We start from the raw sequence: 2500 nt of genomic DNA, 5'->3' as shown, positions 1-2500 counted from the left end.
AAGAAACTGTTGCCGTGTTGAAGGCAAAATTGTTAGCTCAATTTGCTGTATTGTTGCTACCACCAACCGCATCCTGTATAATATCTTCATCTTCTTTTCCTTCTTCTCCGCCTTGTTCTTTACCGACTTTTCATTGTTTTCTTGTTCTTCCTCTTCTCCATCTCTTTCTCCCATCTTTTACGCTTTCCTCTCCTTCCTTCTTCCCGTCGCACTCGCTGGCAACAACACCGGCTCATTTATCGATGTTGTAGGCCCCGGCATCGACGAGAGATCCTCATCTGAGCATCCCTGGCACACGGGGAGGATTAGGAAGAGAAGGAAGAAGAGGAAGAGGAGGACGAGAAGGAAGAAGAGGAAGAGGAGGATGAGAAGGATTAGGAAGGGAAAGAGGAAAAGGAAGCGGAGGAGGATTAGGAAGAGGAAGCGGAGGAGGATTAGGAAGAGAAGGAAGAAGAGGAAGAGGAGGATGAGAAGGAAGAGGAGGAAGAGAAGGAAGAAGAGGAAGCGGAGGAGGATTAGGAAGAGGAGGATGAGAAGGAAGAAGAGGAAGCGGAGGAGGATTAGGAAGAGAAGGAAGAGGAATAGGAGGATGAGAAGGAAGAAGAGGAAGAGAAGGAAGAAGAGGAAGAGGAGGATGAGAAGGAAGAAGAGGAAGAGGAGGATGAGAAGGAAGAAGAGGATGATCAGAAGGAGGAAGAGGAGAAAGAGAAGTAGGAAGAGGAAGCGGAGGAGGATTAGGAAGAGGAGGATGAGAAGGAAGAAGAGGAAGCGGAGGAGGATTAGGAAGAGAAGGAAGAGGAAAGAGGAAGAAGGAAGGAAGAGGAAGGGAAAGAGGAAAGGAAGCGGAGGAGGATTAGAAGGAGGGAAGGGAGGGGAAGAGGGTGGAAGAAGGGAGAGAGAGAGGAGAGAGAAGAGAGAGAGGGAGGAGAGAGGGTAAAAGAGGGAAGCTAGAAGGTAGGGAATGGGGGGGGGGGACAAGAGAGAGAAAGAAAAGAAAGGAAGAGAACACGAGAAAGGAAGAGCCACGAGCATGAGAATACGAACGAGAGACAGAGAGAGACAGAGAGAGACAGAGAGAGACAGAGACAGAGATAAAAGGAAGAAGCGGGGAGAACCGGATAATAGCGCCCCGTCAACACATCGCTCACCGAAGCTCCCTGCGTAATCGGATAATGTCTTCTAACCCTTCCCTTCCCCCCCCCCTGCATGGTCGGGCGGCGGTTAATCACTGACGGAAAGATGGTTTACTATTCCGGGCATCACGTTTATCTCGCTGGGGCTTCGGGGGAGAGAGGGGGCGGGGTGGGGGTGGGGGGGAAGGTGGGGAGAGAGAGGGGGAGAAGGAGGAGGGAGGGAGGTGGGGGGGAGGGGAAGGAGGAAGGGAGAGGGGGAAGGAGGAGGGAGAGAGGGGGGTAGGGAGGAAGGAGGGGAAGGAGGGAGAGGGAGGTGGGGGGAAGGGGAGAGGGAGGTGGGGGGAAGAGGGAGGTGGGGGGAAGGAGGGGAGAAGGGGGAGGTGGGGGGAAGGAAGGGAGAAGGGGGAGTGGGGGAAGGAGGGGAGAGGGAGGTGGGGGAAGGAGGGGGAGTGGGAGGTGGGGGAAGGAAGGGAGAGTGGGAGGTGGAGGGGGGGAGAGAGGGAGGGAGGGGAAGGAGGGGAGGGTAGGGGGAACGAAGGAGGGAGAAGGGGAGGTGGGGGAATGAGGGGAGAGAAGGGAGGTGGAGGGGAAGGAGGGGAGAGGGGAGGTGGGGGGAGGAGGGAGAAGGGGAGGTGGGGGAAGGAAGGGGAGAGAAGGGGGAGGTGGGGGAAGGAGGGAGAGAAGGGGAGGTGGGGGGAAGGGGGGAACGGGGGAGAGAGGGAGAGGAAGGGGAGTTGGGGGGAAGTAAAGGGGACAGGGGGAAGAGTGGGAGGCGGGAAGAAAAGGGGAGAGGAGGAGGTGGGGGGAAGTAGGGACGATAGGGCAGACGGAAGGTGGGGAAATAGGGGTAGAGGGGAGGTGGGGGAAGTAGGGGAGAGAAGAGGGAAAGGTACTTCAGGGGAGGTGGGGAGGAATAAATGTATTAGGGGGAAGGTTGGGGGATGGGGAGGGGAGGAGTGGTTAGGAGGAGATAAGGTTGGGGAGGAGGGGGGTGGGGGTTAAGCACCGGTTTCGAAGGCGATTTGGCTGAAAATAACAATAATAATCATTCTTTACAAACGATATTTTTTCTTTTACTTTCACTTTTTTCAGGGATTTAGCCATAAGATGATATAACAAAGTTAAAATTTTCGTTCCTAAAAATGTTATTGAAAAAAAAAACTATTCTTCTACGTTTCTTACAAAGGGGGGGAGGGGGAGGAGGGGGGACTAAAAGAACATGCTTCGCGATCAATCTATTATAATGCCTCTTCGGTCCTAATAGTAGCAAAACGCTTAAAATATATGAACGTCATTTTTTTGTCAGGCAGTTAAACCCCCTTTTTTGCATACCCTTTTAGCTTTATGTAAATTCCCCCCCGAGTTCA

At 53.4% G+C, this 2500-nt stretch overlaps 1 protein-coding gene across 1 annotated transcript in view; it reads right to left on the bottom strand.

The window, feature by feature from the left end:
* LOC113823610 (calpain-9-like) overlaps positions 1 to 2500 on the bottom strand; it is a gene marked incomplete in the record, with an annotated part of 519968 nt that overhangs the window by 280228 nt on the left and 237240 nt on the right.

This window comes from Penaeus vannamei, chromosome 41, assembly GCF_042767895.1.
Source record: "Penaeus vannamei isolate JL-2024 chromosome 41, ASM4276789v1, whole genome shotgun sequence".
NCBI lineage: Eukaryota > Metazoa > Arthropoda > Malacostraca > Decapoda > Penaeidae > Penaeus > Penaeus vannamei.
Note: the sequence above shows the minus strand (reverse complement) of the source record. Positions and strands in the feature narration are given on the sequence as shown.